Below are 19713 nucleotides of genomic sequence, written 5' to 3' on the forward strand. Positions count from 1 at the left end.
ATTTCAGGTAGACAAGGCTAAGCTATAATGTTAATTTGGATGCATTTTTGACTTATGATATTTTCAACTTACAGTGGGTTTATCGGGATGTTACCCATCCTAAGTCCAAGATGATCTATATACCTGAATAGAAGGCTGACTCACCTTCACACAAATCAGCCCAACCTTACAAATGCCAAGGAAAAATTAAGGGCTATCCCACCCGTGGTTTCAGTTTTGTTGCTGAAATGTACAAAGAAGAGGGAAACAGAAAAATAGTACTAATCTCAGAAATTCTCTATTTAATTCTTTCCTCTATAGAACTATTTTCACTAAATTGTACTTTGGCCTTATGGCACTGGTGTACATTGAAAACCAATAAAAATGCCTCTTTGTCTACTGTAAGAAAATTGTTGAAAACATCATTGTTGAGAACAGTCATATCTCTGACATAGGACCCTAAGGAAGAACGTTTCTTTGCACATGTTCTGAACAACAGATAAGTAAGGAGCTCCTAGTTCTGCCTTTGATGAGATTCTAGAGAGAAGGGCATCCCTTTCCTATCAGAATTATGTCTTCGATGGAGATGTTTCCTGTAGGTCCGAACAAGAAGCAACATTCAGAATTTAGAGAACAGAGTCACATTGGATAGGGATTGTGGCAGCCATCCCCTGATAGTGTTAGGGGTCCCAATAGAGACAGTTTAGCTAGCAACATCATTTATAGGACAATGCTGGTCCCCAACTCTACGGCATCTTTATACTTGAAAAATGTTTTTAAAGGATGAATATCAAAGTAACTTTAAGGGGGAAACTAAGAAGCAATGGCAATAAGTATTCTGAGAAATGCAAGAAGGTAAAGAGAAAAGTTCCATCCACTTAAAGATGTATGTGAATGAAAGTGTACTAATGGGTTGATTGTGTATGTGAAGTGTCTATATGTATACACACACGTAATTACATACTGTGTGTGCAGTGTGTACATACAGTTGTATGTGTGTATATACATACACACCATAAACACATTGTCAGCCCATTGGTACAGTTTCATACGCACACTGATATATGATTTTACATGTGTACATATACATATAATTGTATGAGCATATATATATGATAGTATATGCAGATATAGTTTTACATATAAGATTGTATATATGTTTTATATGTTTTATGTATGATTGAATATGTATATATATACACATATTATGGCACATAGATATGATTATATATGTGCATGTGTATTTTAATATATGTTTACATACGTGTATCTGTGCATGCGTATGTGTATATTATACATTTTTAGTTTTTAAAGCACTCAGCAGCAGTCTACCACATTATTCCTGAACTTGGTTACTTCCTTGACTTATCAACCAGTGAAGTAAAAATGTAACCTTGATTCCCAGTATAAGCTCAGGAAGCCCCGATGATTCACCATGGACTTTGGGACTTATCTGACTAAGGTCAACGTGGTGGGGAATTAGATATATTATGTATGTGCTATATATATATATATATATATATATATATATATATATATATATATAAAAAACATACATAACATATTATGTATGTTATACATATATTATGTGTGTTTTATATATATATTATGTATGTTAATAAATTAACATATATTAGTATGTTAATACTGCTGGTTCCTACCTCCTGCAATACAGTATGATACAGAAGAAAAATAGTGTGACAGCGTCGGTCCCTTGACCAATCAAATATATATAAAACTATATATGCATATACTATCATATACGTGGAACTGGTTTTCACTACCCCTAGGATGAGGGTTCATTAGTTTCATATCACTTCAAGTTGAGGTGGAAAGTCAGTTTGCTGTCCTCCATGGCTGTGGTTCATGGACAGTTAGTTTCAGCATCACTGAAGAATGTGTTGGAAATTCAGAGTCTCAGGCCTCAGTCTAGTCCTACTTAAGCAGAATCTCGGGGAACAGAACCAAGAAACAAGCTCTCCAGGTGATACACACCGAAATTTGGGAAGCAAAGATGCCTTAGAGGTACAAAGTTGATGTGTTTTTTGCTGGATTACTGCAGGCTGTCAGGAAAATATGCAGTCTCCAAGGGAATGAAAGGGTGGGAGGCTGACTTACCTTTGTTCGGGGAATTGGGGAATTAATAAATAGCTGAGGAAGAGGAACGCTTTGCAGTATAGTATTAAGATTTGGTAACTACCAAAACATCTAGGGAGGCAATATCCTGCCAGAGGCAGGGCTATGAGAGTGAAATGTTCTTAATACGGTTATATTTCCTGATGCATTTAAAAACATATCTGGTTTTGCTAGTTTCTAAACTAAAGCTGATAAGGAATTGGCACTTGTGAGTCTAAAGAGGCCAAGAAGGAGATCACACTTTACCTGTTTCACTTTTTCCCAAAATTGAACAGCACTGTATCATAAACAGTTGAGCACTCACCCTGAAATTGTAAGGAATTACTGCCAAAGAGCATCCTGCTATGTGTTTCATTATTGTTGCTATTGATCATTGATGAGTAATAGCAAAAAACCAGGGCTTATTCTGAACACAGGTTTGGAAGCCCATCTGGCCACTGGGCTCAAAATGCAAATGAGTCAGATGAGTGTCACACTTGAAGAGGGAGAGCAGAGGAGAAAGCTATCACTTGAAGCCACCAACTCCATGTCACAGACCATCTAAAGCATTTGGTCTATCACCTGTGTTTTCTTAATTCAAGTTTGCCAATGTCCAGATGCTTAAGCTACTTTCCTTTTCCTCATCCTGCTAGAATTTACAGAGCACTTCAGAGCTATTAGGCTTTACTTACCCCTGTTCAGCGTGACAATCAAAAAGAATTGCAATTCTGTTTTCCTGGTAAAGAATCTAAAGCATTGACAGTTCAAATACATGATGTATTTTTGAAGCCATCACAGTGGCCAACAGCATTGATTTGGGGAACCTTAATTCTTTACTTGCCATCTTCACTCCTGGACCGAAACACATTTTGCATATAAAATACCTGCATTGATATAGTCATGAAATTAAAAGTTTACAGATTTTTTTTTTTTTTTTTTTTTTTTTTTGTGGTACGCGGGCCTTTCACCGCTGTGGCCTCTCCCATTGCAGAGCACAGGCTCCGGACGCGCAGGCTCAGCGGCCATGGCTCACGGGCCCAGCCGCTCCGCGGCATGTGGGATCTTCCCTGACCGGGGCACGAACCCGTGTCCCCTGCATCGGCAGGCGGACTCTCAACCACTGCGCCACCAGGGAAGCCCTACAGATGTTTTAAAAAACTAACCACCTCTCATCTGCTTAGGTTAGATCAGAAGGCTTAAAATCATAAAGCCAATCCCTGGTTGAATAATTGAAAACCAAAGGGGCATAGATGCCAGTTGCTATTCTCCTTTGCCTACAGACCCCAGTTCTGTCTAGGTAGCAATATTCACCGTAATTACATGTAGCCCAAGGCTCAATCATGGTGAGTCGGTTTCCTTTTGATGTAGGTTTGGACAAGGGACTAAGTTCTGGCAAAGATGTAAGAGGAAGTCTGCTTGAAGTTTCTGGGAAATGTTTTCCTCCTGATACAAAAGAAAACAAGAAGAGAAAGCCCCTCTTGTCACTGCCATGTTCTTTTCTGCTTGGGACACTGCCCAAGAGAATGTAGATGCTTGCCATCCTGCAGCCATAAAGGTGATAAACCATCAAAGGTGGAAGAACAGAATGACAGGAGGAGCCTGGTTCATGGATGCTTGCTCCCCAGCCCTGGAATGCACCACCCCCAGCAAGCTGTTATGTGAGATCAAGAAACTCCTATTACTTAAGCCACAAGAGTGAGGTACTCTGCTATTCACAGCCAAATGTGTTTCATTAATACTCTACAGAATAATATTCACAAGCCACTACCAAAACTCTATGCGACAAGTAAGAGGAGAAAATAAATGAAAATTTGATAGATTTTATCATAAGGCATAGAATACTTGGAAATTAAAGTTTCATGTGGCTTGCTTTTAGTTCTCCACAATCCTTCTTGGAGTTCAGATTCAGTGTAAAAGAACTCTTTTATGAAGTGAGACAGCATGGCTGAGATATTCACATGAGACAAAATAAGACTTTTTGCATCACCAGAATGTACTGGAAACAGCTAGCTGTGGGACATATGTTGAAGAACAAAAAGCAGAGAAACAGTAGGACATGTGATATAGATTAAAATCTGGTCTAATTAGTGCCAGTTTCATAGTAAGAAAACTTAAGAGCAAATAAAAGCATTTTTTCCCCTCAAGTTAATATGGGAAAATCTCAGACTGAGAGATTTCTTTTTCCATTCCCGAAGTAAATCGTAACTAATAAAGTTTTTTTTAAGTAAAATGCACTAATACATTGCATCATATTTGTGATGTTTATCAAAGAAAATCGGAAACCGTGAAGTGTAATAAGTAATAGTGCATCAAACTTTCAGAATGTGCTGTCCTCAGGGATTCAGAGAAGGTAACAAGTATAACATTATGCAGGATGCTTTTGCTGCTAGCTTTCCAAAATGACAGCTACGAGAAGCCTGGAGAGAGAGGGAAATAGTTCTTTGCACAGACACAGAATTGACTTTAGTTGGTCTGTGCCCACATACAGAGTCAAGATAGTGTCATATGGAAGGTAGATATGATCAGTGACCATGAAAGGAAGAGCCTGGAGAGGAGGTGCGTCTGATAAGTTAAAGATACATGTAGAGGTGGTTAGCTCAGCTGAATAACCCTTCAGGTCCATGAGTATTTGCCATAGGAATAATCATTCAACTCTTAACTTTTCCATGATGCGGGGATAGAGCTGCTTGGAGTCAACTGAGCCTCGGTTTTCCCACCCTCAAAGCCCTACATCGGCTGAATGACTTTGAAAAATTCACTTAACTTCCCATGCCTCGGTTTACTTGTCTGTAAACTATGATAGAACTAAGTGATTGCAATGAGTCTAATTCTCTCATCTAACAGATGAAGCAAACCTTGAAGGTAGTACAGGATCTCAGAACTGGGATGGGTCTGGGGACCGGCTTTTCAAGCTTGCTCAATTAACAGATGAGAAATGGAGGCCCAGAGAGGCAAGTCCACGTCTGCAAGGATTCATGACTGACAAGTGATAGATAGGACTATAGCCCAGGTGGGATGACCAATCATCTCAGTTTTCCAGGGATGGAAGGATTTCCCAGGACGTGGGATTTTCAGTGCTAGAGCCAAGAAAGCTCCAGGCAAACCAGGATGCACTGAATACCTTAAGACTAGGTCAGCTCATTTCCATCTCCTTGAACCACTTCTATGTACCATAAAAATATGCTTCCAGTGTCACACCACTCTGGTGACATACAACCTCTGCAAAGGCACTCCATGAATGGCTGGGTCCCCGTCCACTCACTGTAGGTGACATTGATGATCAGATCTTGCACTGAGGACTCATCCACATCTTCCAGCTCAGTCCACTCAGCAGGAACGCAGGAGATTTCGTGGCAGAGACTCCTTCAGAGGAAAAGTAAGGAGGGATGTAACTTTGTGTCCACTCGGAGCTGTAGCTGCCTGTGAAACATAGTCTGCACAGCATCCAGGGGCCTCTGCAACCACCACACCTAGTCAAGTTTATTCATGATGATGCCCTAAACAACAAGTAGCAGAAACCAGGGCAGGAAGTAGCCTAAACAATAAAGAAATGTATTGTTAAACATACAATACTAAGGAGTAACAGAGTGATCAGGCATAATATGAAGAGTTGTAAAACTATTTCATTTAAAACATTTTTTTTCTGTCTCCTCTCTCTGTTTCCCTTAATAGCAGCCTCATCCCGGTCTCTTCGTGGCTTCAAAATGCTGCCTATGAAAAGTTATGTGCTTCCTGGTCATGTTCAGTAGAAGACTGAGACATGAAAACATGCCCCTAAACATAACTATAAAGTTCTAAATTGTGTGCCCAGCCCTAAACCACGCACTATCATTGGGGTATGTCATGTCAACTAAATAAGACTGCTTTCTGACGCTAGGAATGAAGTGGATGCTTGAACATAAGTAGGACTCTGTTTTAAAAAAGGAAATGGGAAAGGATGACAGGTAGACAACTGCACTTAAAATCTGTTGTCAGGGAGTTCCCTGGTGGTCCAGTGGTAAAGAATCCGCCTTGCAATGCAGGGGACGCGGGTTCGATCCCTGGTCAGGGAACTAAGATCCCACATGTCACGGGGCACCTAGGCCCGCCTGCCACAACTACTGAGCTCACATGGCTCAACTAGAGCCTACATGGTGCAAACTACAGAGCCCACGTGCCCTGGAGCCCGTGCACCACAACTAGAGAGAGAAAACTCCGCCACCACCACTAGAGAGAAGCCCGGGTGCCTCAACAAAGAGCCCACTCGCTGCAAGGAAAGATCCCGCATGCCTCAACAAAACAAAACAAAAAAAGAACAACTGTTGTCAACCCAGCACCATCCCTATCCCTCCAACTCTCCCTTATATTTCAATGGTTAAAATCCCTTAACTGCATCTCCCAGAAGCCCTCATTCATTGGATACTGGTACAAATTCTTCCAAAGTGAAACAATTCTGTGAAAAGTGGAAGGCAGAAGAGAAGCAGATGCTATTATTCTCTTCTGGCAGCAGCTGACAGACTTGTGCACGGACTGCAGTCCCAAGGAGCCCAATGGCTTCCAGGGGTTCTGTGAATTACTCACAGCAGCAGGCAGCAGACGTAATTGGAGGCAACATCCTATGATTCCTATAATTCCTGTTCCTAAATGTTAGCAATAGTTTTCCTTGACCTTTACTTTCCCAATCCTTCCAAATAGTGCTGCAAATACCTATTGCTTGGTACTACATTTTTTCCTGTTTAAAATAGCTGGAAGATTGTCAGTGAAGAGTTATGGTCCAACTTCAACTTATTTCAAACCCAGCATCCACTACACCAGGAAAGGGAGGTTGGGAGGTGATATTGAAGAAGGTGACTCTGACGAGCATAAATGCTGCTAGATCAGTGGTCCCCAGTGATTTCAGCACCAGGGACCAGTTTCATGGAAGACAATTTTTCCACGGTTGGAGGTCGGAGGGTGGTTCAGGTGATAATGCGAGAGACAGGGAGATATGGGGAGCGATGGGGGAGCCGCAGATGAACCCTCACTTGCTCGCCTGCCACTAACCTCCTGCTGTGCGGCCCATTTCCTGACAGGCTGCCAAGCAGTACCAGTCCGCGGGCTGGGGGTTGGGGACCCCTGTGCCAGATAACTCAGAGGAAGGAGTGCCAAGAAGGAAAGTAGTATCTGCACTGTCATTTCTAATCTCCTTCACAACATTTTACAGGGTTATTTTAGATGCTTAACTAACTTGTCAACATTCATTTAGTGACCAGATAGAGACCCCTTCACATACCACACCAAACTTACTTACATTTGGTGGCCCCAGAATATACATGCCTGGAATCTCTCTGAATGGAACAAAATAAGAACCACAAAAGATAAATGAGACAGACTTGACAGGGTGAAAGTAAATGACAACATCTTTCATCCACTCTCTGCTCAAACCCTACTGTAGATGTAGCTATGGCTCCTAGCTTCCCTGCTACTTCTAGTCACAAGAATAGCCTCATTTAAACAATCAAAATGGCTGTTTCATGGTAATAATCATAATTCTGAACTGTTCTTAAAGTTTTATCTTTCTTCATTTGGATAACGCCTCTTGTTGGAAAAGCTGTCACGAGCTAGGGGCGTAAGATCAACTAGCCCTCTCTGCTTCTCTTGCTCTTCTACTTTCTTTCCCCTCCTCTCTAGCTACAATTTCGGCTTAGTCTTATAGATGAGGTGGTGAAGAATACAGTAAAACTGGATGGAGGTACTTGGAATCTGTTACCGATGCCTCAAGACTTTGAAGAGAAAGAGAAAGAAAGACCCCTATCTCACAGCGCTTATCAGAGCTTCTTCAATATTCTGCCTCGGGTGATCTAATGTCTCTCCTTACTCTGGCTGTTTCCCTCAACCTCTGTGCAACGTCAATCACCCCTCTACTGGGTGACTTTGCCTCTCTGTGTGTCCTTTGTGGGTAGAATCTCTTTCAGGCTGGATTCTTTGCCTCTTCCCATTGTAAAGAGCCCACATCCTTGGCCGGCTGCCAGTGCCTGTGTAGTTGGCTCCCCTATCGCCCTTTATAACTTTTCTCTGCCGTAAGCATGCAACTGCAGCTTCAGGTTTTCATCTTCAGTCTTCAGGAGGCAGGAATCAAGGGTGTTTCTCTTTCGCTTACTAAGACTGCATAATCCATGACCTAAAACTTACATGTGCGAAAGGACCATTTATGTTGCTCAAGGAGTCTATGAGTCAGAGTTCAGACAGCATAAGTAGACTATTCCATGAGGTCTGGGGTTCAGCAGAAAGACTCGAAGGTCAGGGTTTAGGTTCTAAAGGCAGTTCACTGGTATGTCGGGTGACTAATATGGGCTTTTGGCTGGGGTCTCAGTTCCCCTCCAAGGAACTATCTATGTGGGTTAAATAAGGCTTCCTCACAGCCTTAGGGCTGTATTCCCCCAGAACAAGTATCCCTACAAGAAGGATTCAGATGGAGCCTGGATCATAAAATAGAAGTCGGGCTTCCCTGGTGGCGCAGTGGTTGGGAGTTCACCTGCCGAAGCAGGGGTCACGGGTTCGTGTCCCGGTCCAGGAAGGTCCCACATGCCGCGGAGCAGCTGGGCCCGTGAGCCATAGCTGTTGAGTCTGTGCGTCCGGAGCCTGTGCTCCGCAACGGGAGAGGCCACAACAGTGAGGGGCCCACATACCACAAAAAAAATAAAATAAAATAGAAGTCACACAGCATCATTCTGTTCTCTAGTAGAGCGGGCACTTTCCACCCAGATTTAGTGGGAGGTCGGAGCCTCCTCCCTTTCTTGGCAACTGGTCAGGTTGTGGAAAAAACATGATTACTCTGGGCATTTTAGGAAAAGACAATATGCTAAAAAGTCCTTACTTTCCAAACTGCTATGGACAGATATCACATTCCCAAGCCCCTCTCACTTAGCCTGAGGTCAGGAAAAGCACCTTTATCCTCTCCTCCATGTGGGGAGTAGAAAGAGGGAAAAAAATGCCACAAATATCAACTACACGCTGCAAAGAAATTCTCTTTTCAGCTTCCAAACTAGCCCTGTTTAACTTTCAAGGTGGATGTTGGGCTAAGGAGGCAAACAGGTCTTCACATCACTTGCAAATCCTGTATAAGAGGTCTGGCACCTGAGTTTGGAAACTTGAGGAAGATGCATATTTTTTCTACCCTTGCTCTTTAGAGACACTGCTGAAATGGAAACAGAGTCTCATATAAACATCTCATTAATTAGAAAGTAGAATGTGGCAGCACATAAAAGGAATACTGCCAAATTTAGTGGAGTTAATTTTAGAAATGCAAGGATGGGTCAATATTTAGAAATCTATCACCATAATATATTTGTCACCCATAAAATACTGAGTGCTTTTAGAAAACGATAGAAAAAGCATAGCATTTCATGGGAAACAGGCTACGGACATAAAGTGGTAAGTCACATAGGCACACAGGTACAAATAATCAATGGATAAATGTACAACCTCATTCAATAAACAGATTATGCAAATTAAAGTAAGTACTATTTTTAATCTAAAAAAATTATAGATAATGTAGAATACTGCTACTCAGGGTTTTTCTAATACTCTGTCAAGATTCAGCTAAATAATGTCATCGCTTTATTAAAGCTTTCAATGATTCCTCTAAAGGGAAGGAATCCTAGCCCTTCCCCCCCCACCTACCCCATGCCCTTCACTGATAACACTCTTGTGGCATTTTCTACTATTCATCTTTGCTATCTGTGCACAGATCTCACCTTTACCTCTAGATGGTATTTGCTTCAAAGGCAAGAACCAAGTCTTACTAGTCTTTTGTATCCTTAACGGCACTTAGCTCAATACCTTATACAGCATTTATTGAACAACAAAGACAAAAGTAATGTTAGTAATAAGCCTGATATTTATTGAGTTCACTGTGAGCCCAGCATTGTACCAAGCACTTGATACGAATCATTTAAGCCTCACGACCTTAGAGACAGATACTGCTATTAGTCTAATTACAGACTAGGAATCAAAGACATAAAGAAGATAAGCAATTTGCCTATGCAAAAACAAATCTCTTCATTTCAACAGCTTTCTTTTCTCTAATGAGCCTATCAATGCATCCTGGAGGTCTTAGAGTATTTTTTTTTTAGCATGCAATGATAGAGAAAGGGAGGAAAGTGAGAAAATTTTCTGAAGAATAAAAATACAGGCAAAAGAATGGTATACATATTCAAAGAAGGAACCAAGGGTTTTATTCTAAAGCTATCTGAAATAAGAATTAGAGAAATGGAAGAATGTAAATGTAGTAAATGTGTAGTTGCTGTCTAAAGATGGTCATCTTAAGAAAAAAAAACTGGTTATATCACTTTTAAAAATTTTAAATCATCTTTAAAATGATGGAAAAGAAGGAAAACACTAATTTACGGGTAGATCAAATGCGTGCCAGAATGCATTTTGTTTTCTAATTCTGCTTGAATGAGTGTTTAAATGAAATGTCACTATTTTTATTGATTATAGCTTTCTGTAACTCCACCCATCTTCCTTTTAAAAGGAGTGTTAGTATGATAAGAACTAAAATTCTGTGTACTTTTTAAATTGACTCCCACAGCCCTATGCCTTTGAGGATATACAATTTGCATCCTTCAGGGGCAAGAGGACATGTTTTAGGAGGTTAGTTGTGGCCTCATCCACTTACCTACGGGATACAGTGCTTCTGTTCCAGAACGAAGGAACAGACTGACTGTTTCTGCTTAAACGTTCACAGGCTCAGAAGGCTCCAGACAATCTAGGCATTCACCGGGCGCATGTTGTGTTGGATGAAATTAGAACTTTGAGTCACAATGAACGTAAACCTAAACCTTTCTGAATACAAGCAGCTAGGAGTATGTAATTCATGGCAGAAACTTGAATTTGGAAAAGAGGAATATTAGAAGTAATAAAAACAGGAAGAAATGAAGTGAGAATCCCATAGCCTTCCTCATATGCCAGAATAAAGTAGACATGTGTTATATTCTTTCCTTTTGTGGGTCCCTTCCACACCTGTTGTTGCTTTCCTGGGGAATTAGCCAAAGTGATCTTATTTCTAAGTCCTAGTGGGGAGAAATGATTCTGTCCCAGGAACAGGAAGCCAAGGTTCACGTTTTCCACCATTCTTCTTTTTAAAAAATATCTTTGATACAGGAATATCAAAAAATATCTTTGATGTATGAATATGGCTCAGGGAAAGCAAAAAGGCCCCTACCATATGCACGCAGCACAGGAAAGTTAGTTAATATGTTAATAGATGGAATTACTAAAGCATCACTGTGGCTCAGAGCTAGGTGGTTTTTTGTTCTGTTTTGTTTTGGTTTGGTTTGGTTGGTTGATTGATTATCAGTTGCTTGGTTTTTTGGACATGTTTTGTTAGAGAAATGACCCCTAAGAGTTAAGCGGACTCTATCTCTTAATGATTTCATACATACTTAGTTGAAAATGGTTGCTCTCCTGGACACATGGTCCCCAAACAAAGTGCAGGCTCTGATTTTATTAAGGTAAAAAAATTCTTCTGCACAAATCATAGCCCATTTTTTAAGGTTTACAGGAAGAATATTTTATGCATGTACTCATTCTTCAATTTTGTTTTGCACACTTACATGACCAGCACTGAGCTTTACCAAAAAATTGGAAACAGTAATTATCCCCAGAAAATCTAACGGTAGCATGGGAGATAAAACAAGGGTGGTCTACTTGAGATCATTAATCACACATTCTTGATAAAATATTATACTGCCAACAAAATCACTGTCACATATAGGTGTGTTTGTATTCAAGCAGAGTTGATTGATGGGTTTTTTTTTTCCACTGTCACAATGATATTTGAAAGCACAATCATTCATCCATTCCCAGTTTATAACTCAGTATTGTCACCTTCACCAAGTTACTTAGCCTCACCAAGCCTCAGTTTTCTCATCTGTCTAATAATAATACTTACTTCCTGGATTTGATATGAGAAGCAGATGGGATAATAAAATGCATCTTTTCAGGAATCAAATAGCATAGCTCTTTTCAACTCTGCAAGCATATCTCCATTACTAAATCATAGACGTTGGCACAAAATAAAATATAATTCTAGCAGTCAGAGGTTTCCAAGACAGAATGGCACTGGACAGTCATGATTGCTGCAACTGGGAAGTTTTAATCTTATGATCCACTGGACGGAAGTTTGCAGGAGAGATCCAAGCATCAGATGGGTGTTTTGACTAATTGACTTTCAAGATCCCCTTCTCTAACTCTCTTATATTGGTCTGTTCATGTTTCATACCCTTCCCCTGGATGAGGTCTTTATTTCATTTTGTCCTAGAATAAATAAAACCCCAAAACAACAACAATTTGTACTCTCTGCCCAAATGCACTAGAAAAGGCCATGAGCTGACCCTTCTGATACGCTCAGCCAGTAAATACAGATCATCCCAAAGAATGTGACTTTGGTCTCCTGCCAACCTGAATATATTCATCAGGATTGACAGTTTTATGTGGCTCTTTGACTCCTGAAAAGAAGATCCAAGTGCCAAATCTAGGTCTATCTGACTTCAGAGTCGCTATTCCACACAACTTTCCAGATGTATTTGTGCACTGCCATGCAAGACTGATTCAGCAGTGGAGGTACAATTTCTCAGCCTGTCATCTTAACCCAGCAAATGGGTTACCATAAAGTTTGAGATCTCTACCAACAAATGACATTGTAAGGGTTGAGGAAGAGGGGAAACTGACACCATAGGAAGTTTGATTCAGCTTGAGAAATACCCTTCTTGAATTTGATTCAGCTGGTATAGAGTTAGACATTTACTGTAATTTATTTTTCTCAAGCAGTGCTTGCAGTGGGCAATTCTAGATTTCTCTGATATCTGATGTACTGCTACTTGCAGTTAAATGAAATATCTCTTACCCACCACTATCCCCGCTTTCAGTAGTTAGGCAACACTGTGAAACTAGCTTTGGGCAATGAAATAGTGAAAGCTCTATGTCTTTTTTTCCAGGAAAACTTTGTAATAATTGCTAGAGCTTGACTTTTCAACCTCTCTCCTCCTGTCACAGGGCACCTTGATGATGCATGTGAGTCTGTGGTACCATAAAATGATGTGGAATAAATAAACAGAGCAGAGCCTCCCACAGACCTGCAACCGACAGACACATAGCATGAGGGAGAAATTAACACTTGTGTTTCAAACCACTGAAATCTGGGGTTTGTTTGTTCACTGCTAGGCTGTCTATCCTGACAGATACAATGCCCATGTATCTGTAATTAAAAGGGTTACAACAAACAGACTGCAACAAACAGAAACTTTGTACTCATTTCTTTCTCCAAAGCGATTACACAGGTTTTTATTTTTCTAGAAACCTTTATAAAGGAAGCAAAATACTAGTGGAGAAATCAAAGACCAGTTGATAATGTGCTTGTTTACATGTGAATGTAAACAACATATTTTTATGGAAAAAACCCTTATATTTTCCAAATCAAAATGAGCTATCTCTATTGTAGCTCTTTGTAATTAAATAGGCACTAAACTATGAGTTTTTGTAGGACAGAGAGTGAGACACACTTCTTCACGGGTATCCCGGTGCCTACCACAGAACTTTCAGAACAACAAACGCTTACTGAATAATTACTAATAAAAAAGCTTGCTCTAGGCTTCTCCTTCAAGTGCAAATTTCCATCTGTTGATATTATCCTTACCTTAGCTTTCTAAGTTAATTTGACGTGATTCTTGGGTTAGTCAGTAGAATGTTTTGTCTATAATATATTCTCCCCATCTGAAATGCATTCCTTACTTCCCTCTGATGAATTTAATTCCACCTCCTTCAGAATCACCTCCAACTGTAATCCAACTCAAGCAGTTCTCAAACCTTGTGGTCTCAGGATCACTTAACACTCTTAAAAACTATTGAGAATGCAAAGAGCTTTTGTTTACACGGAAGATAGTTATTTACATTTATTGTTTAAGAAATTAAAACCGAGAAGATTTAAAAATACATATTTATGTATTCCCTTAAAATAACAGTAATAAACCCATTACATGTGAATGTAAACAACATATTTTTATGGAAAAAACCCTTATATTTTCCAAATCAAAACATCTTTACTGAGAATGGCAGTGTTTTACATTTTCACAAATCTCTTTAATGTCTGGCTTCATAGAAGACAGCTGTATTCTCTTATCTGATTCTGCATTCAATTTGTTGCAATATCCCACATCATATATCTTCTGAAGATTTTCACTGTATACTTGTGAGGGTATGAGAGTAAAAATGGAAAATGCCATCTTAGCGTGATTATGGAAATTGTTTTGAACTTGTGAAAGGATCTCGAGGACTCTTGGTGGTCCCTCTCTTTCTTCTGTGAAATGCTTTTGTATTAAGAAATCCTATGCAGAGTTTACTACTTGATTATTCTCCAAGTGTTTTATGTATATTAGACATGGTTCCCAACCTAAATTGTAAATACTATGAAGGCAGGGATAATGAACGCTTACAAAATACAGAAAAGTGCAAATCCTGCTATAAATACAATCACAGAATTATGACACAGGGTTAGCAGGTACTAAAGTTCCATTATTTTTAAAATAAATATACCATTAAAAATAACTTAAACTTTTAACTCTTATCTTATTCAACTTCTTACCCCCAGAGACAACCAGAATAATTAATGAGGTAGTCATTTTTACAATAAGTTCTTACCCTTTTACACAAATATATCTGTATATAATAGTCAGTATTGATTTGTTTGAGTTTTCCTTATGTAAATATTGTTTTATGCATCTTACGTCTTTTTAGCTCAGAATCTTGTTCTTGAGATCTATCCACATTGCTACTTACAAACCTCGTAATGCCATATCTTACGTTTTTAATTTCCTAGTGGTAGACATGAAAACTTCTTAAATGATATACATAGCATAAATGACGCTAAAATTGAGTATCCCTGTTCATGTTTCCTCAGCTTTTCGTACAATAATTGCTCTAGATTAAACCCTTAAAAATGGAATATCCGGTCCTTTGTACATGTGCACTTTTCTGTCTTTCTATATGTAATCATTCCAAACTGTACACACCATTTTTTATATCTCTACCACCAGGGTATGAGACTTCTGTTTGCCACGTACTCTATAGTGTCAGATTTTATTTATGTTTTATCGTGCCCTTTTGAGGCTAGCACTGTTTTAGGACATAGTGAGCCTTCAGCAAATACTTGTTACCTGCAGAAGCTCTAACCTGAGGTTTGGACATTTGGATGTGGACATGTGTTACAAGCATAGGCCTGCTGCCTCTTTCCTTATCCTATGTGATCCATGAAATGGACGTGCAAGCTAGATCTCATGTAGGCTCAGCAGGGTACAAAACATACCCAGAAGCTTCTTCTGTTTTCTTCCATTCCAACAAGAACTTCATGTTCCGTGCTTCGTTTTTTTTTTTTTTTTTAACACCTTTATTGGAGTATAACTGCTTTACAATGGTGTGTTAGTTTCTGCTTTATAACAAAGTGCATCAGCTATACATATACATATGTCCCCATATCTCCTCACTCTTGCACCTCCCTCCCACCCTCCCTATCCCACCCCTCTAGGTGGTCACAAAGCACCGAGCTGATCTCCCTGTGCTATGCGGCTGCTTCCCACTAGCTCTCTATTTTACCTTTGGGAGTGTGTATATGTGTCCATATGCTTCTTAAGTACAGTAGCTCTACCTTCTTGCCCACATCCTTAGCCTTCAAAGCAGCCGTCCTGTTTTTGAGGTCACACTCACCAAAGCACCCAGACAAGTCCGGCTGAAGCACTTCATCCTGGACAGAAGCTGCCAGAATCCCCTTCTGCAAACCAAACTTTACTGGGGGATGCATAGTTGTGCAGTGAGAGGCTGCTGTCTGCATTCAATTACTCTACTGCGAGGCTAACGTGATTGTTTCAAGACCATACAAATTACCAGATGTCGACAACCAACTCAAATGTGTTTCCCTGTCCCTATAAGCTGATGGAAAATGTAAAAATTGAGAAAGTGTTATCTCCTTGATGGTGGTTACTTCAAATATGTATGTATCTTCTCATTTGAGGGGAATAGTGGATGTGTGTATGAGAAAATGTGATGATAGCCCTGTTGTAACCCAGCTTGGCTTAAATACCTGTGACAGACTAAGCTTGCAACCATGCGCACATTCTACATCAAGAAATACATACTAGGGATATCAATGGGCGGTGTGGAATGACATACACTAGGTCCTCCCATGAACTAGGTAAAACTAGAGTCCACATATCTTTGTGATTTTCCTATAAAATAAAACTCAAATTTGCAATGAAAAATTAAGTTACATAGGGCTTCCCTGATGGCGCAGTGGTTGAGAGTCCACCTGCCGATGCAGGGGACACGGGTTCATGCCCCGATCCGGGAAGATCCCACATGCCGCGGAGCGGCTGGGCCCATGAGCCATGGCCGCTGAGCCTGTGCGTCTGGAGCCTGTGCTCCACAATGGGAGAGGCCACAACAGTGAGAGGTCCGTACCGCAAAACAAAAAATAAATTAAGTTACATAGCATGTAGGACATTTGAAAATACTATTATGATCATTTAAAAGACCAATAATGGTATATTTGACAGAAGAGTTGAAAGAGAAGTGTGAAAGTCACTTGGCCAGACAGATCAGGATGAAGACCAGGACCCGGTGCCCCTGCACAAACATAATCATCCCTGACTCTTCTCCCCACTTTCATGTTTATGAACAGAAAGTTCTGGTGCTCATTTCTACTGAGTTTCCAGTCCCTCAATCATTTCCAGGGAAAACTCAAAGTTTACAGAACTTGCGATTTGACCCAACGATTTGCAAACTGTGAGTTGTTTCTGCTGTTATCAAATAACCCATAGCTACTTCCCCAGGGGATTTAGTAAATGAAGTGATCTCTGGACTTTACAAATTTCTAAATTGGAACTTGGTTTTTTCAAATTTCATATTCTCTCTCTCTCATGCTAGAAGTTCATATGTTTATTCAGCCCTCTTTTCTCCAAACCTACTGAAAAATCTACTGGGTTTTAAATGCTAGGAATGTCAATTTTAGCCCTATCAACAAAGACTTCCAAAGCTAAAGGGCTAATAATATTTGCTTTCAGTATTATCTTAGGAGATTTACAACTAATTTACCATTCTTTCCCAAGAGAAAATAGTATCAGGAATAAGCAAACCTGGGGTAGCTCTACATTTAAATTTCTTACTGTTATTACATAAAAGTATTTTTTTGCATCCCAAATATACATTAATAAAGAGTTTAAAAATACACATTTTCTTTCAGAGCAGGAATTAGAGAAGGTGTAAAGTTTTGGTTTGTGAACTTCATGATTTCTTTGAATTTTGCAGTTGGCATTGGTAAGAACGTACTTTTTCTCAGAGACTTATCACAAAGTCAGATAATCTGTGTACATAATATAAAAACATTCCCAAAACGGTAAACTCATTAAAATACAATAAATAAATTTCACTTAATAAAAACAGGCAAGAAATTAAAAGGAACAAATATATCCTCAAGCTGGGAAAAATCATTTTAGACTCTCAAACATTTATTTGATATTATCTTTCCAAGAATAATGGAGCAAAAATAATCACATTCCTTTTCCTTTACATACTTTTGTTCAGAGAAACCAGATGCAGAATGAAGCTTTGCTTCCCTGCCAAACTGTCAACTTTGTTTAATATTTAAGTTTCATACAACATAAACAAAAGATGCGAAATTATTGCTAGTGGGGTAGGTTCTGATTTTGAATCATTTTTAACTGATCACTGTGTATTCCGAAAATAGACATACGTCTCCATATTCCCCAGATCTTTTGAGTGTTTCCCACTGTAATTCCAATGGTGATGAAAAGTGGAGTGGTTTTATAAATGTGGGCATGCATACATGCTTTATATAAATTTCAAGTGGTATAGTTTCCCACTATTGAAATTTCTCCATGTTCTTTTGTTGTTGTTGTTTTTTGTTTTTGTTTTTGTTTTTTGCAGTACACAGGCCTCTCACTGCTGTGGCCTCTCCTGTTGCGGAGCACAGGCTCCGGACGCGCAGGCTCAGTGGCCATGGCTCATGGGCCCAGCCGCTCCGCAGCATGTGGGATCTTCCCGGGCCGGGGCACGAACCCGTGTTCCCTGCATCGGCAGGTGGACTCTCAACCACTGCGCCACCAGGGAAGCCCTTTCCATGTTCTTTTGAAGAAATATCTCTTTCAAAGAAAATTTAAAAGCTCCTCAAAGGACCCTCTTGATCATGACCAATTTCATATGAATCATAGACTGAGTACTCTTTTTACCTACTTCACTCCCATGATCCACTAAATTGGTAGTAAAAGGCTGATTATTCACAATTACTTATCCCTGCCCCATTGTGGCCATGCTTCGCTCTAGATGACATATATTTAACTATCCTGTTGACTTTGGGCTTGCCCATGTGATTTTCTTTGGCCAATGGAACAGGGGTGGAAGTTTTAAAGCCACATTCCAAGCAGAGACTTTAAGTGCGCCTGCGTGGCTTGACAGTCTCTCTCTTGTGTTCCTGTTCTCTGCTTATAAGAACAACGTGCTCCAGATATGAGCTGATCCTTCACCCTGCGTGCCACAATGAGAAGACATGGGGAGCCCAGCCAAGCCAGCATCATCAAAAAGAAACAGTGGCTGACCCAGAACCCTTATAAATCTACGTTGCAAGCCACTGAGTTAATGTGGTTGGTGGTTATAGCAGCAAAAGCTGACTGAAAAACAACAGAAGAGGAAAAAAGCTATAAAACCACAACAATAAAAAGCTCTAGAGAAAGGCCATCTGAGGATAAAAAGACTCAAAAATGTCTGCAAGGTGGGCGGTTGCTGGAGGAGTGTTGACTGGAACAGTTTAGGTGAAACCACAACTTACAGCACTGCAGCCAGGTTGGAAAGGAACTTGCCTTGCAGAACCTGGGAAAAGCTTGGACCCAGAGATACCAGGGAACTCAAAGTCTATGAAGCCACTAACCTCACTTTCCAGTACTTACACAGCCTAAGCTCACTGAGTTAAGAAGCCCCACGTGGGCGACAGCGCTCATGGTTAGCTATTGTCCCATTCTTGGATACCAAGAGATACCAGTCATTTGAGTAAAACCTGTGAGAGAGGCAAGAAAAAGACCATTATCATGGATGAAGCATATCCTTGGAGGAAATAAAGATGATTCATGAAGAAAAGAAAAGTTTAAAATTACACGAATTAGTATTCTCAGAGAGATTTGAGAAGACACTACATTTATAAAAATAAAGAATGAAACAGAACAATGTCAAGGAAAAAGAAAAATCAGACAATAATAAAGATGTTTTGGAAATACAAAATATTGTCTGCAATACTGGTGATGCTAAGTTTGATTATTTAATTAAGGTGGTGAATACTGGATATATCTATTGGGAAGATGTATCTTCCCTGATGTAATGTAATTAAGAAATAATCCATGCAGTGGTACTTTAAGACTGTAAATATCCTCTTTCACAACCACTTTACATCCAAGCAATGGTTTTAGCCTCCATTAACAATCCTTGTCTGAATCAATTATTATATTGAAAATAGCAAAATGATATTTTCAAATATTATCATTCCTTTTACATACATTGTCTGGTTCTGCCTTTCTCTCTCTCTTCACTAAGAAGAATATCACT

Source organism: Phocoena phocoena, chromosome 7, assembly GCF_963924675.1.
Source record: "Phocoena phocoena chromosome 7, mPhoPho1.1, whole genome shotgun sequence".
Lineage (NCBI taxonomy): Eukaryota > Metazoa > Chordata > Mammalia > Artiodactyla > Phocoenidae > Phocoena > Phocoena phocoena.